The sequence below is a fragment of the Ursus americanus genome, chromosome 14 (assembly GCF_024610735.1).
Source record: "Ursus americanus isolate L20-20 chromosome 14, mUrsAme1.1.p, whole genome shotgun sequence".
Lineage (NCBI taxonomy): Eukaryota > Metazoa > Chordata > Mammalia > Carnivora > Ursidae > Ursus > Ursus americanus.
This window is the reverse complement of record NC_142140.1, coordinates 48,961,809-48,980,383: the sequence shown is the minus strand read 5'-3', so window position 1 is coordinate 48,980,383 and position 18,575 is coordinate 48,961,809. Positions and strand designations below refer to the sequence as shown.

At 40.6% G+C, this 18,575-nt stretch overlaps 1 pseudogene; it reads right to left on the bottom strand.

Annotated features, from left to right (window-relative positions):
• Positions 1-2,356: 2,356 nt before the first annotated feature.
• On the bottom strand, positions 2,357-3,285 carry LOC123796653 (olfactory receptor 7A10-like; annotated as a pseudogene).
• Positions 3,286-18,575: the final 15,290 nt, after the last annotated feature.

The following is an 18,575-nucleotide window of genomic DNA, read 5'->3' as shown; positions in this document are numbered from 1 at the left end:
CACAATAATGCAAGTAAACAGACCTGAGGCAATTAGAACGTGTGCTGCTTTTTATTTGACACATATGATCTGACAAATGAGGAGAGCAGTCATGATCGATCTATTATTTGAGTTTTTTTCTGATGATTTTATGACCAGGTGACTATGTGTGAGCTTCCTCCTGGGTCACTGGGAAAATCTGAAAGATGTGCACGTTTGTGCAGAAGAACTGGTGACCCTGAACCACACGACCAGCAGGACATCAAGCTCTCCTGTGACGCCTCCTCTGATCGTGCAGGTGAAGAGATTTCTGAATAGGAAGGAAGTAAAAATGGATGGTACTGATACTGTTCATTTGCCATCCCTTAGCATTAGGAAAAGGGAGTTATTTTGTGTAACCATAGAGAGAGTCATATTAGCAGGAAGCATTGGATGCTTTCAAGTAGAAACAGGAAGATAATGGGTGATAAAACAGAGAAGACTCTAACCAACCCTTCACCTCAATGAATAAACCTTATCGGTTGTGGACGCCAATCTTCTGTGCTTCAGTAAACAGATTCACAGCATGAACTGAGATGAAAAAAGAAAGAAAGAAAGAAAGAAAGAAAGAAAGAAAGAAAGAAAGAAAGAAAGAAAGAAAGAAAGAAAGAAAGAAAGAAAGAAAGAAAAAGAAAGAAAGAAAGAAAGAAAGAAAGAAAGAAAGAAAGAAGGAAAGAAAGAAAGAAAGAAAGAAAGAAAGAAAGAAAGAAAGAAAGAAAGGAAGGAAGGAAAGAAAGAAAAAGAAAAATATTTTGTGTAGTAACAGAATGAGTGTTCTGAAATTTTGCTTCCTCATACTTACATTCATCCTGACACTAAGAACATGGAAGGTCAATCTATTTATTCAAATTGGTCTTTCCATGTCGACTGCCCTGGGAGAGATCTTGCTAATCAGTGTTTGCCAGCGGCGATGGTTGGCATTCTGGATACTGAGCTGAATCACAGTAGAAATAAAATAAGATGAAAATTGAGAGGGAGGCAAACCATAAGAGATGCTGACTCTAGGAAACAAACTGAGGATCGCTGGAGGGGAGGAGTGTGGGGGATGGGGTAACTGGGAGATGGGCATTAAGGAGGCACGTGATGGGATGAGCACTAGGTGTATGCAACCCATGAATCAGTAAATTCTACCTCTGTGGGCGGGGGGGGGGGGCAGGAAGACACTGGTTAGGAAACACAGGAGCATGTTTGTAGATAAGTGTCTGGAATTAAGCTTTGGGTTTCTGAGGCATGCAATTCAAGGACAATCATGGTGAATAAACACATTGTCAGGTGTGGGACACTTACCAGATAAGCCCTCAGGCTGCCCCCAGCTGTGAAGTACTTCTTCAGAAAGCCCTGGGTCACCTTGATACTGACACATGAGTGACCCTGCTTTTCCCCTTCACCACCCAAATTCTAACCATATAAAATTCTCCAATAAAGCATGAACCCACAAACCCCTATATACTCTGGCCATGGGCCTTAATAAAGGCAGATCCCTTAGCGGGACTCATTCTTTCTCCCTCTCAATGCCTCTCTCCCCCTCTGAGACCTTCCAGAATGGTCTTTGGGCATCCCATGTGCCCTCCAGGACCTATGAGGAATAGACCTGGTTTTGTTAGAGTTCTCCGATGGGTGCTGCTGAGGCCTGTCTTGCAGTCACAGTGAGAACCCAAGGGCTGGTGCAGCCACAGCAGAGGCTCTGGTCAGGGAAGCATCTGTGGGAATGTCCACAAGTGCAGGGGTGCAGGGGGTGCCTGGGCTTTCCTAGCCTGAGCATCCCTGTAAGGAGCCTGAGACTTAACCAGAACAGTGTTAGAGTCCACATGATCAGGAAGAGGAGTAATGGTAGTGATGTGAAAAGACTGACAGACTCTAGATGAAAACTGGAGTTTTGTATTCTCCTCTATAATAAAGTTATGTGAAAGGCTTGTTGGTTAAAGTAGTGTCTTCCAAATGGAGAATACAACTCATGAGTATTCTTTTGGGAAACCAAGGGAAAATTTACTTGGCATGGTATACGTTATTCAAAATGAAATTAGTTTGAAGAAGTCCAACTTGTCCCTTGGAAGATAAATTTCCAGGCACTTGTGATAAAAGGTTTGTGAAAGCATTAGGAATATATGAAGATGGACAAAGGGGAAAACTGTGTGTGTGTATCAGACAGAGAAGAAGCCTAATAAAGTGAGTTACTTAAATGCATGGAAAAGTTGAATTCAAACAAATGGAAATTCCAGGAAATAAATAGAAGGAACAGATTCTACTTCCACAGTCTGATTAAAGAATAGCAGTTGATGGCTCTGGGACTGTGAGTCCTACAATCATGGGCACTTCTTCAGCCCAGGACTATTGGCCCTCACATCACTGGAACCCCAAGGATTCTTTTCAGAGCCCCTTTTATGTCCTTGTTCCTCAGGCTGTAGATGAAGGGGTTCAGCATGGGGGTGACCACCGTGTACATCACTGAGACCACTGCACTTGTGTGGGAGCTCTGGGGAGCAGCAGAGCTCAGGTACACTCCTAGGCCCGTATAATAAAATAAGGAGACAACCGAGAGGTGCGATGCACAAGTGGAAAATGCTTTATACTTGCCCTGAGCTGATGATATTCGACATATGGAGGAAACTATCTTAGAGTAAGAATAAAGGATCCCAGGCAGGGGAGCACCACCCAGGAGCACAGTTGCAAAATACATCACTATATCATTATAGTGTCAGAACAGGCATGCCTGACTACCTGATTGAGGTCACAGAAAAAATGGGGGATTTCCACCTCTGTGCAGAAGGACAGCTGCAATGCCATTAAGCTTTGTAATAAGGAATTCAGAACACTGATGATCCAAGACACCAGAACCAGGAGTCCACAGAGCTGGGGGTTCATGATGACCGTGTAGTGCAGGGGGTGACAGATGGCCACAAAGCGGTCATAGGCCATTGCAGTCAGGATAAAATCATCCCAGCCTGCAAAGAGTAGGACAAAGTATATCTGAGTGATACAACCTTCATAGGTTATGACTTTGCTCTGAGTCTGGATGTTCCACAGCATCTTGGGGATGGTGGTGGAGGTGAAGCAGATGTCTGCCAAGGACAGGTTGGCCAGGAAGAAGTACATGGGGGTGTGGAGGTGAGAGTCAGAGCTGATGGCCAGGATGATGAGCAGGTTTCCTAGCACAGTGATCAGGTACATGGAGAGGAAAAGCCCAAATAGGAGGGGCTGCAGTTCTGGGTCCTCTGATAGTCCCAGAAGGTGAAACTCCAAAATTTGTGTATCATTCCCTGGTTCCATGTGGCGGTGGAGACTATGAAGAAAGAAAAAAATAAGATAATAATTTTCAAGCAAATGGACCTTATTTATGTATTTATTACTCCTCATTTAAAATTTTTGTTTTTATTTAAATTCCAGTTAATTAACCTACAGTGTAATATTCATTTCATGTGTACAATATCGTGAATACAACACTTCATATAACACATGGTGCTCATCACATGTCCCCTCCTTCAACCCCATCACCTATTTCCTCCATCTCCCCCACCTCCCCTCTGGTAACCATCAGTGTGTTCTCTATAGTTAAGAGTCTGTTTCTTGGTTTGTCTCTCTCTGTTTTTTTTTCCCCTTTTTGCTCATTTGTTTTGTTTCTTAAATTCCACATCTGAGTGAAATCATTTGGCTTTCTCTGACTGACTCGTTTCATTTAGCATATTACTCTCTACCTCCATCATGTCGATGCAAATGGCAAGATTTCATTTTGTTTTATGATTGAGAAATTTTCCATTGTACATATATACACACCACATCTTTATCCACTCATCTATTGAGGGACACGTGAGCTGTTTCCATAGTTTGGCTATTGTAGGTAATGTTGCTAAAAACATAAGGGTGCATGTATCCCTTTGAATTTGTATTTCTGTATTCTTTTGGTAAATATCTAGTAGTTCAATTGCTGCGTCATAGGTCAGTTCTATTTTTAACTTTTTTTTAAAGGTTTTATTTATTTATTTGAGAGATGGAGAGTGAGTGAGACAGTGCACACACACAAGCAGGGGGAGGAGCAGAGGGAGAGAGAGTAGCAGGATCCCTGCTGGGCAGGGAGCCTGATGTGGGTCTCAATCCCAGGACCCTGAGCCAAAGGCAGATGCTTAAGTGACTGAGCCACCCAGTGTCCCTATTTTTAACTTTTTGAGGAACCTCTATACTGTTTTGCAAAGTGGCTCCACCAGTTTGCATTCTCATTGAGTAAGGAAAGGGTTAAGGTACAGGCAGGAAGTGGTAGGAACCCCCCCCCCCCCCAATCCCCTGACTTGGTTCTTCCAGGGCTACTTAACCAGGTTCACAGAAATCCCAGATGCAGAGAAAAGTTATAGATAAGATATTACCAAAGAGAGAAGGGAACATAAATGATCCACCCTGTTTGTCCCAAGTATAGATGAGATATTCACATGATAGTTACAAATTCACTTTGTTTGTCTTAAATGTTATAGATAAGATATTTACCAAGTTCCCTGGTCAATTTTCTGTTAAAGACAGACAATAAAAGCCCTTAGTGTCAACCCGTCCCAAACCCCTCTCACTCTAGAGAGCTTTTTTTTTTTTCCTTCCTTTCTGTTCTCACCTTCCTTTAATAAGCTTTCACTTTACTTAACATTTTTGTGTCCATGAGATTCATTCTTTGGCTCCATGAGACAAGAACCCTGTGACCCTGCAACCATACCATCAGGGCAAAGCATTCCTGCTTCTCCACATCCTCACAAACAACAGTTGTTCTTTGTGTGGCTGATTTTAGCCATTCTGACAGCTGTGAGGTGATAGTGCATTGTGTGTTTTTTTTTTTATAATGATTTTTTATTATATTATGTTAGTCACCATACAGTACATCCCCGGTATTGATTTGTAGCAAATACGCATTATTAGCAGAGTGACATGCTACAATATATATTTTGCTATCAAAAAAGAAATATATATTTTTTGTATTGATCCGATCCCATTTAGGGGAAGTTACCTGATATCTCTGATTAGGAACTCCTGTCCATTCAGCCTTTTCTCCAAGAGGGCATGTATTACAGTTTTAATGAGAAATGTCTTCCTGCATTTGAATAATATATGATGAGCACTGACATCTTCTAGACAAAGAGCATAAGGTGCTGAGAAAGAAAAGTCTATACATCTTTTGGGTAAATATCTAAGAGTGAAATTGCTGGATCATAGGGTAGCTTTATTTTTAACTTTTTGAAGAACCCCCATACTGGTTTCCGGAGTGGCTGTATCAATTTTTACTCCCACCGATAATGCAAGATGGTTCTCCTTTCTTGGCATCCTCGACAACACCTGTTAGTTCCTAGGTTGTTAATTTTAGCCTTTCTAACTGGCACGAGGTGATATCTCATTGTGCTTTTGATGTGTATTTCCCTGGTGATGAGTGATGTTGAACATCTCTTCTTGTGTTCGTTAGTCATCTGTATGTCTTCTTTGGAAAAGTATCTACTCACGTTTTCTGTTTTTTTCGTACAAGGATTATTTGGTTTTTGGGATTTTTTGGGGGGTGTTGAGTTTGATAAGTTCTTTATATATTTTGGACACTAGTCCTTTATCAGATAGGTCATTTGCAAATCTCTTCCCCCATTCTGTAGGTTGCACTACTAGGTATTTACCCAAAGGTTACAAAAATACTAATTCGAAGGGGGTTCATGGCACCCTGATGTTATAGCAGGATTATCAACAGTAGCTTAACCATGGAGATAGCCCAAATGTCCATCGACTGATGAATGGATAAAGAAGATGTGGTATATATACAGACACACAATGGAATTTTACTCTGACATCAAAACGTAGGAAATCTTGCATTTGCAATGATGTGGATGGAGCTAGAGTGTACAATGCTTAGAGAAATAAGTCAGTCTGAGTAAGCCAAATACCATATGATTTCACTCAAGTGTGGAATTTAAGAAACAAAACAAGTGAACATGGTAGGGGAAAAAAGAGAGGAAACCAGGAAACAGACTCTTAAGTATAGAGAAGAAACTGAAGGTCGCTGGAGGGGAGGTGGGGGATGAGTGAAATAGATGATGGGAATCAAGGAGGGCTCTTGTGATGAGTACCCACAATTGTATGGAAGCGCTGAATCACTAAATTCTTAACCTGAAACTAACTTTGAATTGTATGTTAACTAACTGCAATTTAAATAAAAAATTAGGGAAAATAAGTCCTTACAACCCAATGACGGGGAAGGAACATAAATGTATAAGAAGAAAAAATCATATATCATGTCAGATGGTGACAGGTGTTAAGAAGGAAAAAAAAAGTTGGTTTAAAAAGGAATGGATGGGCAGCGTGGTGCTAAGTTTTAATAGGAGTTCAGGAAGACCTGTAAAGAAGGTGACATTTTAACAGGGGTTCCATAAAGACTGAGCAGGAGGCAGGAGGATATCTGGGGGAGGTGGGTGCCCTTCAGGGAAAGCAGAGCAAAGGCCCTGCAGAAGGCACTTACTGCAGATCTGCAGATCTCAACATGCAGTCAGTGTGGTGAGGGAATGAGCAAGAGGGAGAGAGATGAGAGGTGGTGGCAGAGAACGTTGAGGACCAAGGGGGCTTTCCTGCCACTGATGGGACTTCATGACACAGGGAGTCCTTCCTTCACATGGTGTTTTTTGTATCTTATTAATTGTGTTCCCAGGTGTTCTGTGAATAGAGATGGATCCCTTCCTTATTTCCATCTGTTGATGAACATTCTGGCATTTAAGGGTCACATATTGGAGTATATGAACTCGGGTACCATTGCCCTGAGGACTGCTCATGCCCCACAACACACACACACACACACACACACACACACGCACACACACACACAGTGAACTCTGGCCTCCTGGCACTGCATTACTATCATGCTTTTCTCACCCTCCAGCCACAATAATTTTGAAAGAAATGATAGAAGTCAGCAGTCAACATCAGATTACCTTTACCCTGATGAATGTGTAAATAGCACTTAAATTCTAGTTTGTAAGCCTTCTGTGGACATGGAAACATGGGCTCCATTTTCATAGATCACCTTGTGTCCTGTGTTTAAAGAAACATAAAAAAGCAGTTCCAAAAACACTGAAAGGAAAGAAATAGACACAAGGGGGAAATGAGATCTAATAAGCTCCGGGGGTTCCCCGAGAGACTGATGAGCAGAAAGCTTTCCTGGTTCTGGCAGCATTCCAGCCCCAGTCCACATCCCCTTGCTGCCCAGAATAATTAACAAAGCAGGAAAATACCAGTGTATCTAAACAAGAAAGGAGTGGTATTTTTATGTTGTCAAGACAGTTTACTGATTGAATATCCCTCTAGAAAAATGTGCAAAGGGAACAAACCTGCAATTTACAATAGAAAATATACAATGTATGACAAAGAAGGGGATTTTTAAAGATGAAATAATAAAAGACTTTTCTGAATGCTTTAAATGCAAGACTTTTGGAATCAGAAAACCAGGTTTTCAATGTCAGATCTACCACATATAAGCTGTTTGAACTTGGGAGAGACAAGCAATCCATTCCAAATGTGAATATCCTCGCTCAGATAGTGGGGATAGCAGCATCCACCCCTCCTGGGGTGGCAGACAGCAGTCGTCGGTATATGCAAAAGCTTACAGTACAGTTTCTTCCTGTGAGTAGATGAATGATTATCATTGGCGAAGAGATTTGGCTGAGATTTTTCTTCTACCTCACAAATGTCTCCATCGTTTCCACGTCTCTTGGTAATGAAGTATTACAAAGTAAAGCTAGTTAGCATACCCCTTTTTGTATACGAAGCACTCCTGTGTGTGTGTGTGTGTGTGTGTGTGTGTGTGTGTGTGTGTGTGTGTGTGAATACTCACTGTGAGAGAAGATGCTGAGAAGTGTATGTCTCAGGAACTGCTGTTGCAAGGGAAGAGCTACCTGCATGGGTCTGGGGCTTTCTATAAATACAGAACACGCTCAAAGCCACCACATCTTAAAAAATTCATTGCACAAGCCTCCAAGCTGATACTCTGTTTTCCTAGTTCCCTTAGCTGCAAGACTCAGTATGTTCTCATTTCACTGGAACCACTTTATGTCCCCCATTTCCTTCCTCTGTTGTACCCGACTGGACTTCCACTTCTACCAGGTATTGATGACAATGATGCCTGTATTGCTGAGTCCAATGGACACTTCTCTCTTGAACACATTACATAAAATAATTGTAAATGAGTCTATCTCGTCTCAGGTGACCTCGGGTAAAAGTTCTCAGCTTCCATTCTCTCTGATCCTTTCCTGAAATACCTGCTGAGCTCTGAGACTCACCTGGGTGGGGTCTATAAGATGAAAGTCTCTGTGTGAATGTCTGAATTCATCCCTTGGTGGTTGATGATGGAGACCGAAGCTCTGTTCCCAGACAGGACAGCAGGAAGGAGTGAAGCATGGGTCCCCCAGCCAGACTTAGGAACACAAACCTGTAACAACCATGTCCTGGCCAGTCCAAGGTTCCAGATACTGAAGTTCTGCAGTAGAGGAGATATTTACAGCTCAGTATATCTGTTCATTAGGCACTGTTTCCATTGTTACTCCCACCTCAGAGCACTTCATTCCCCATGGGCCACTGGTCTGGACAGAATGAAAAATTTTCCTGCTGAGACTCTGTTCCTGGGAGACCAGAGTAGAAGTCAGGTGAATCCAGTTTTGTATTCCTCATTCTCCTGAACTAGGCTGCCTTCCAGAGGTCTAACCTCCTTGTACTTTTCCCTTAACCTTGAGATGATATTGAATTCATTTAGTTGATGGTTTACTTTACCATTTGTAGCTTTGGGGTAATGTTAATGAATAAGCCATGTGATCCTCTTCATGTGTGGTTTTGAATGAAAAATCTAAGTACTCACTTTGGAGTCTGAAATAAATTCTGTGTGTGATTCTTCAACGGGAGGGCCCCTGAGGTGACATTAAATATACCTCTGAAAAAGACATTTAGTAGGCACAATAATGTCCCCCAAATATTTCCACATCTTATTCTACAGAACTTTGGATACCTCTTGTGTCGTGGCAAGGGAGAATTTAGGTTGCAAATGGTATTAACATTGCTAGTCATTTGACCCTAGAAAAAAGTTATTCTGATAATCCAGCTTGGCTCAATAAATCACAAGGGTCTTCCAATTGTGGAAGAGGGAGACAGAAGACTTGGAGTCAGAGAGAGATTTTGTGATGCTATTTTGCTGGCCTTGAAGATAAAGGGAGGGCACGTGAGGCAGGGAGTACAGGTGGCTCTAAAGCTGGAATAGGCAAGAAAACCTATTTTCCGCAGACCTCCAGAATGAACTCTTCTCTGCAGACAGTGAATTTAGCCCAGGGGGACCTATTTCAGTCTTCTCACTTCCAGAACTATCAGAAAATAAATTGATTCGTTTTAAGACAGCAACATGGTAATTTGTTGCAACCACAATAAAAATCTATTCCAGACTTTTAACCAATAGCACTTTGGTTGGGGAAATAAATTCAGCCTGTCTCTTATTCATTTATATTCTCTTGGATAAGTGTATTCAGTAGTGTAATCCTACTTCAAGTAGACAAAGAAATCTGAAGTCACTTTGGAGCTATTCAGCCCCAACAGCTGGTACAGAAAATCTCCCATGCCATGAGTTGTGCTGACTTGCAGACACTAAGGTATAAAAATTGGATCATTAAAGCCACTTATCTTAAATGTTTGTGTCCAAATTTTTACATCTTTTTACTTTCAAGATAATCCAAATGTTCATTCTTTTCATTCTTATCGTCCCCCTCTTTCTCTCAAGTGTACTTATGACATGAAAGATCACCTAATAATGAGTCTCTGTGTGTGCTTATGAGCGCCCATGTTACTTCAAAAGAAAGTTGTGTATAGACACACACACACAACCACACCCTCCCCCCCCCCATCATACCCCTCAGCCTTGAACATTTTCTTAGGGATGTACAAAATATGATCACAGATTTGTTTATCCCCACAACAGCCTTCTGAAATTAGTTTTATTATCCTGTGTTATCTTCAGGAATCAGAAAACAGAGGCTCGGGGGAATTGAATTTTAATAAGTTACAGAACAAAGTAGTTAAAGCCTATTGTGCACTTTCTGGAATTACATAGAAATGGAATCACTCAGAACGTGCTCTGAAATTCTACAACTCTTTTAATGATGCAAACTGTAATTTACTTACCTTTTTAAATTAAAGTATAGTTGACAATGTTACATTAGTTTCTGAACATAAAGATTCAACCCACAACTCTTTATGTTACGTTGTGCTCACCACAATTGCCGAACTATATATTTTAAGTACGTGTGGTTTATTATATATAATTATACTTCAATGATACAGTTAAAAGGAAAAAGTCCAGAGGAGCATCTGGGTAGGAGCTAGAGCGCTGGTATAGCTGATTCACACCAAACAGGAATGGATGATATCTCTTCTAACTAGAAAGAAAGCAAAGTGTCTATATGGATATAGGATCAATGAAATTAAATTTAGGCAATTCACATTTGGTATGCCCACTCTAAATCACTATCAGGTGCTGATTTTATATTCAAAATACTCTTTCCCAAAGAACAAACAAAGCCCACCATGAATAAAAGAAAGGAAATAATAAAGATCAGAGCAGAAATACATAACACAGAGCATGGAGACTACGAAAGGCAATGGAAAAAAATAAAAAAAACAAGAGATGGTCCTATAAAGTTAAACAAAATTGACAAACCCTTAGCTGCGCTTATGCAGGAAAAAAAACGACACAAATAATAATATAAAAATTGAGAAAGGAGAGGGGGAGGCAAGATGGCAGAGGAGGAGGGGACCCCGTTTCAACTGGTCCCTTGAATTTAGCAGGATATCCAGCAAACCATTTTGAACACCCACAAAATCACCCTGAGATGTAAGAATATGTATCTGGATCTCTACAAGCAGAAAAGTGACTGCTTTTGTCAAGGCAGGACATGTTGAGACGTGAATCTGCAGGGAAATGTTGGAAGATAAACAGAAGGGTGAGGGATCCTCCATAAGCCGGACCCTGGAAAGTGATATAACATCAGAGCACAGATTCAGAGAAATCTGAGAAATCTGCTCTAGTGAGAGACATCTCTCTCTGAAGGGGGCTCTGGAAATGAAAAGGCAGAATTCTTGGTAAGGCGTTGTGGTCTTAGGTCAGGAGGGACCACAGAGCAAAGGGGGATTCCTGAAATGGTAGAGGTTCCTGAATATTGTAGCCAGAAAGCAGGTTATGGTCAGCGAGCCCGGGAAGGGACTCTCAGCTTGGATCACCAAAAACCGCGAGCTGGGCCGTCGATAACCGCTCTTTCCTTGAATGGCCTGAAAAAATCTGGAACCTGTGCCCGCAACCAGGCAAAAACTCACAGAGCTGCAGTGGTTGGGAATAGGCTTTAGAGGGGAACCCAGACCTGATTCAGAGCTTGGGGTGCACTCTTGGAAACCTGCAGGCGCTTGAGGTTTTAGAGTCACAAAGGGCAGAGGCACTCCTGGGCCTCTGGGATTACCTCCAAGAGAGTTGCTGTGGGCATGCACCATGGCACGCAGTTTTCACTGGTGCCTGGAGCAGTGGAGACTGTTTGTCCTGGAGGGTTTATTAAAGAGCACAGATTGCAAATTTTCTGCTCTGGGCCAGAGGCTGGCTGTGGCCATTTTGGCTCTGATCCTTTGTAGAGGTGCAGAAAGCCCCCAGGGAACAAAAGCCACACAGAAGACCAATTCCCCTGAGCCCACCCCCCGACAAGGGGTGGGGCAACTTCACCCAGGCTGGGATACCTGAGATACAGCACGGGAGACCTCTCCCCCAGAAGACAGGCTGGAAGAACACGTGAATGACAATCCTACGGATCCTATCAGACTGTAAAATCCCAACGCCAGAGGAAAAGAGTACATTGAGCTCCAGGGGTTGCTTCACGACTTGTTTATTTTTCAGATATAATTCTCCTTTTCTTTTTTCTTTCCTTTTCTCATGCTTTCTCTCTGTTGTAGTTTTCTTTTTACCTTCTCCTCATTTCATCTACATGTCTATTATATCAGTTTATTTCTCATAGTCGCTTTTTAACTTGTATTTTTACACACCTATATTTTTATAGACATATGCTTTATTTTAAACCTTTTTCCACTCTATTTGGCTTTACCATTTTATATATACAAGTTTTACTTTCCTTGTAATTTTGGGAAGTAGTGTCCTCTAACACACAGACCAAAGTATACCCAGAAGGAACTGAAACACCCTGTTTGTCTACACTGAGAGAGTATAGTCCCCCTGCCCCTCAGGGCTTTTTTGAAATTTTTTTTTAATTTTTAAATTTTATAAATTTTATTCTTGTCTTTCCTTTGGCTTTGTTTTTTTGGTGGTGTCTTCCAACTGCTCCAGATTTTCCTAAGGTGCACCTTGCTTGGGTCGTGGTTGATATTTTGGATTTTTTTTTATATAATATTTTTTTAATTATATTACGTTAGTCACAATACAGTACATCCCTGGTTTTTTATATAAAGTTCCATGATTCATTAATTGCATATAACACTCAGTGCACCATGCAATACGTGCCCTCCTTACTACCCAGCACCAGCCTATCCCATTCCCCCACCCCCCTCTCCTCTGAAGCCCTCAGTTTGTTTCTCAGAGTCCATAGTCTCTCATGCTTCATTCCCCCTTCTGATTACCCCCCTTTCTTTATCCCTTTCTTCCCCTACCGATCATCCAAGTTCTTATGTTCCATAGATGAGAGAAATTATATGATAATTGTCTTTCTCTGCTTGACTTATTTCACTTAGCATTATCTCCTCCATTGCCGTCCATGTTGCAGCAAATGTTGAGAACTCGTTCTTTCTGATAGCTGAGTAATATTCCATTGTGTATATGGACCACAATTTCTTAATCCAGTCATCTGTTGAAGGGCATCTCGGTTCCTTCCACGATTTAGCTATTGTGGACAATGCTGCTATGAACATTGGGGTGCATATGGCCCTTCTCTTCACTATGTCTGTATCTTTGGGGTAAATGCCCAGTATTGCAATCGCTGGGTCATAGGGTAGCTCAATTTTTAACTTTTTAAGGGACTCCCCACTGTTTTCCAGAGTGGCTGTACCAACTTGCATTCCCACCAACAATTTAGGAGGTATCCCCTTTCTTCACATCCACTCCAACAATTGTTGTTTCTTGCCTTGTCAATTTTGCCATTCTAACTGGTGTAAGGTGGTATCTCAGTGTGGTTTTTATTTGAATTTCCCTGATGGCTACTGATTTTGAACATTTTTTCATGTGTCTGTTACCCAGAGCAATCTACACTTTCAATGCGATCCCGATCAAAATACCAATGACATTTTTCAAAGAACTGGAACAAACAGCCCTTAAATTTGTGTGGAACCAGAAAGGCCACGAATCACCAAAGAACTGTTGAAAAGGAAAAACAAAGCTGGGGGCATCACAATGCCAGATTTTGAGCTGTACTACAAAGCTGTGATCACAAAGACAGCATGGTACTGGCACAAAAACAGACACATAGACCAATGGAACAGAATAGAGAACCCAGAAATGGACCTTCTGCTCTTTGGGCAACTAATCTTTGATAAAGCAGGAAAAAGCATCCAGTGGACAAAAGACAGTCTCTTCAATAAACGGTGCTGGGAAAATTGCACAGCTACATGCAAAAGAATAAAACTTGACCACTATCTTACACCATACACAAAAATAAACTCCAAATGGATGAAAGACCTTGATGTGAGACAGGAATCTATCAAAATCCTAGAGAAGAACATAGGCAACAACCTCTACGACATCAGCCACAGCAACCTTTTTCATGACACATCTCCAAAGGCAAGAGAAACAAAAGATAAAATGAAGTTGTGGGACTTCATCAAGATAAAAACTTCTGCACACCCAATGAAACAGTCAAAAAAACTAAGAGGCAGCCCACGGAATGGGAGAATATGTTTGCAAATGACACTACAGATAAAAGACTGGCATCCAAGATCTACAAAGCACATCTCAAACTCAATACACAAGAAACAAATAAACCAATCATAAAATGGGCAGAAGATATGAATAGCCACTTTTCCAGTAAAGACATACAAATGGCTAACAGACACATGATATTTTGGATTGTGCTCACTTACTCAATCATCCGTCAACAGAATGACTAGAAGGAGGAACTCTCAACAAAGAAAAGATCCTGAGACAATGCCATCTGCTACAGAACTAATGGATATGGATATAAGCAAAATGTCAGAGAGAGAATTCAGGATAGCAATCATAAAGTCAATAGCCAGGGTTGAAAGAGGCATTAGCAACAATACAGATCTCTAAGGGCAGAAATGAGATCTAATCAGGCTTAACATAAAAATGCAATGAATGAGATGTGGTCTAAACTGGATACTCTAACAGCCAGCGTAAATGAGGCAGAAGAATGAATTAGTGATCTTGAAGACAAGCTAATGGAAAAGGAGGAAGTGGAGGAAAACAGAGATAGGCTCTGAATAACACATGAAAAGGATGGCAGAGGTTAATGATGCCATGAAATGCTCCAATGTCAGAATTATTGGGATCCCTGAGGGAGTAGAGAGAGAGGGGGGGGCTAGAAGGTATATTTGAGCAAAACATAGCTGAGAAGTTCCCTAATCTGGGGAAGGAAACAAGCATGCGAGCCCAAGAGGCAGAGAAGACCCCTCCCAAAATCAATAAAAATGGATCAACAACCCGATATATAATAGTAAAGCTTGGGAATTTCACAGCAAAGGAAACAATGCTGAGAATTGCCAGGGAAAGGTGGTTCCTTACATATGGAGGGAGGAACATCAGAATAACATCAGACCAGTCCACAAAAACCTGGCAAGCCCGAAAGTGCTGGCAAGACATATTCAGGGTACTAAATGAAAAGAACATGCAGACAAGAACACTTTATCCAGCAAGGCTATCATTCAGAATGGATGGAGAGATAAAGAGCTTTCAGGGCTGGCAGAAACTGAAAGAATATATGACCACCAAGCCAGCCCTGAAAGTTATATTAAGGTGGATTGTGTAAACGAACCCAAGAGTCATATAGACCAGAAAGAAACAAAAATCTATAGAAACAGGCACTTTACAGGCAATACAATGGAACTAAATTCATATCTTTCAATAGTCACTCTAAATGTACATGGACTAAATGCTCCCTTCAAAAGAAATGGGGCTGCAGATTGGATAAAAAAGCAGGACCCATCCCTCTACTGTCTACAAGAGACTCATTTTGAAGCTAAAGACACTGCCAGATTGAAAGTGAGGGGATGGAGAACCATTTACCATGCTAATGGACCTCAAAAAAAAAAAAAAGAAAACAAAACAAAAAACCTGGGGTAGCAATCTTCATATGAGACAAATTAAATTTTCAGCCAAAGACCATAATAAGAGATGTAGAGGGACACTATATTATACTTAAAGGGTCTATCCAACAAGAAGATCTAACAATTGTAAATATCTATGCCCCAAACATGTGAGCAGCCAATTATATAAATCAATTAATAACCAAAATAAAGAAACATATTGATAATAATACATTAAGAGTAGGAGACCTCAACATTCAACTCTCAATAATGGACAGATCATCTAAACAGAAGACCAACAAAGAAACAAGAGAGCTTTGAATGACCCATCGGAGCAGATGGACTTCGTAGATACACACAGAACTTCCACCCTAAAACAACAGGATACTCATTCTTCTCGAGTGCACATGGAACTTTTTCCAGAATAGACCGCATACTGTGTCAGAAATCAGGTCTCAAATGATACCAAAAGACTGAGATTATTCCCTGCATATTCTTAAACCACAATGCTTTGGAACTGTAACTCAATCACAAAAAAAAAAAAAAAAAGGAAGAAATTCAAACACTTGGAAGTTAAAGAGCATCCTGCTAAAGAATGATTGGGTCAACCAGGAAATTAAAGAAGAACCTAAACAATTCATGGAAGCTAATGAGAACAAAAACACATTGGTCCAAAACCTATGGGATACTACAAAGGCGGTCCTAGGGGGATATACATAGCCATACAAACCTCTCACAAAAAATTAGAAAAATCCTAAATGCTCAAGCTACCATTACACCTAAATGGAGCTGGAGAAAGAACAGCAAATAAAACCTAAACCAAGCAGGAGAAGAGAAATAATAAAGATTAGAGCAGAGATCAATGATTTAGAAACCAGAAAAACAGGGGCGCCTGGGTGGCACAGTGGTTAAGCGTCTGCCTTCGGCTCAGGGCGTGATCCCGGCGTTATGGGATCGAGCCCCACATCAGGCTCCTCTGCTGGGAGCCTGCTTCTTCCTCTCCCACTCCCCCTGCTTGTGTTCCCTCTCTCGCTGGCTGTCTCTGTCTCTGTCGAATAAATAAATAAAATCTTTAAAAAAAAAAAAAAAAGAAACCAGAAAAACAGTAGAACGGATCAATGAAACTAGAAGCTGGTTCTTTGAAGGAATTAATAAAATTGATAAACCTCTGGCCAGACTTATCCAAAACAAAAGGGAAAGGACCCAAATCAATAAAATCATGAATGAAAAGGAAGAGATTATGACTAACACCAAGGAAATAGAAACAATAATTAGAAATTATTACCAGCAACTATATGCCAACCAATTAAGCAACCTGGGAGAAATTCAAGCCAAAACCACAATGAGGTCCTACCTTACACCAGTTAGAATGGCAAAAATTAATAAGGCAGGAAACAGCAAATGTTGGCAAGGGTGTGGAGAAAGGGGAACCCTCTGATACTATTGGTGGGAATGCAAACTGGTACAGTCACTTTGGAAAACAGTATGGAGGTTCCTCAAAAAGTTAAAACTAGAGCTACCCTACAACCCAAAATTGCACTACTAGGTATTTACCCCAAAGGTACAGTTATAGTGAAAAGAAGGGGCACATGCACCCTAATGTTTATAGCAGTAATGTACACAATAACCAAACTGTGAAAGGAGCCGAGATGGCCTTCAACAGATGAATGGATAAAGAGGATGCGGTCCATATATACAATGGGATATTTTTCAGCCATCAAAAATGATGAATACTTACCATTTACATAAATGTGGGTGGAACTGGGGGGATTATGCTAAGTTAAATAAGTCAAGCAGAGAAAGACAATTATCATATGGTTTCACTTATATGTGGAACATAAGGATTAGCACAGAGGACCATAGAGGAAGGGAGGGAAAACTGCAGAGGAAGGAATCAGAGGGGGAGACAAACCATGAGAAACTATGGACTGGGAGAAACAAATTGAGGGTTTTGGGGGGGGCAGGGGGACGGGGTAGCCAGGTGATGGATATTAAGGAGGGTGTGTGCTGTGATGAGCACTGGGTGTTATATGCAACTAATGAATCCTTGAACACTGCATCAAAAACTAATGATGTACTATATGTTGGCTAGCTCGACATAATAAAAAAATAGCCTTAATGTTAAAAAAAATGTATTTTTCAGAACAGCCGTTAAAGGGCCATTTTTCAACAAATACCTGTGCTTGTAGACTTAATGCCTAATATCTTGAAATTGTGATTTTTTAATCATATCATGAAGTAGATTTATATTCTATTTATATCCTGGAGTTTCAGCTTTTCTAAGGTTCAACCGCTTTATCAATTTTAATTAAGTTCATTTGTTGAACTTTCTGCTCCTTTTGAAGACCAACAATGTTCCTTTTGTTTTTCAAACTTCCACAGTTAGTCCCAACCTTGAATCAGAAGCAATTTGGAGATTCCCATAGTTCATATAGTGATGAACTGTGCTAGTTTTAAGAAATAAAGGCCATTGACAACTGAGGCCATTTTTACAATCTTATTGTAGAGGAAATTCTGAGATCATAGTTTCTTAAACCTTTCTACGTTAATACCTTAAATGCTCTTCTCAATAACATAAATTTAACCTACTAGTTTGTTTTGTAGCTAGTCGTGGGGCTGTATGATCCTCATTAGACTCCGTTCTCTTAGCTCAGCATCCATAGCATCCCTGGCACAGAATAGTAAGGCAAAAATTGCATATGAAAAACACACTCCAAGTGTAATCTACAGAAAGAAAAATTTGCATAAACCAATGGACTTATAATGGACTTGGTATCAGAGAAGACCTGAAATATGGTGAAGTAAAATTTTCACACCATATTTTTTTGTGGAAAATGTGTTTTTTTGATGAACATCTACTCATTGAAGTGTGGGATATTTGGTGTCCATGTTTAAAGGGTTTTATTAATTGGAGTGAAGAATTTAGTAGCAGATTTTATATTATTTAATTGGATGATTTACTGTTTCTATTTGAAAGTTTCCAGTGCTGCCTACAAATATTATTCCTTCCTTTGCTCTAAACTCTTCCCCTTAAAAAATGTTGTCATGAATATTATTGTGTGAGTGAGCAGACAATTGGCATGTTCACTCCGTCATTAATTTCATTATGTTTATTATGCTCTAAACTCTCTTCCATCCTATGATCAAAGGATGAATCAGACAAAAGCTGGAATTCCTGCCCAGTAATGCTCTGGGAATGGAAACTTGTGACTGAAGGTCCCACAATTTATTCCTGCAAAAACATACAGGTCGTTCCAACCTCTACCAGTTACCTGGATGGGAAT